The following is a 372-nucleotide window of genomic DNA, read 5'->3' on the forward strand; positions in this document are numbered from 1 at the left end:
CCAGAGCCGATGCGCCACGTAATTAGGCGAGAGCTGGAGGTGTCAGCCCAGGGGTCTGAGGAGCTATTAGGAGGTGACTGACACCTCGCCTTGTTTATTGATCGCCAGAGAAAAGGGGACTAACTTCGGGGGCCGCGCTAATTGTCGTTACTCCACTCATCTCTTCTGTTTCTTTTATTACCGGGCTCCCGGCTGCCTTCGGGAAATCTCAATTCCTCTGGGGTGAGTCAGGAGGACCGAGGTGAAATGGACGGAGGAGCAGGGGGGGGAAGGCGCCGAGCGGGCTGCCCCGCTCGCACGGGCCGTCCCCCGGCGTGGGGCTGGCGGCGCCGGGTGGCGTGGGCAGCGCGGAGCCCGGCGTGGGCAGCGCGG

Source organism: Haliaeetus leucocephalus, unplaced genomic scaffold (genome assembly GCF_000737465.1).
Source record: "Haliaeetus leucocephalus isolate CR32 unplaced genomic scaffold, Haliaeetus_leucocephalus-4.0 Scaffold556, whole genome shotgun sequence".
Lineage (NCBI taxonomy): Eukaryota > Metazoa > Chordata > Aves > Accipitriformes > Accipitridae > Haliaeetus > Haliaeetus leucocephalus.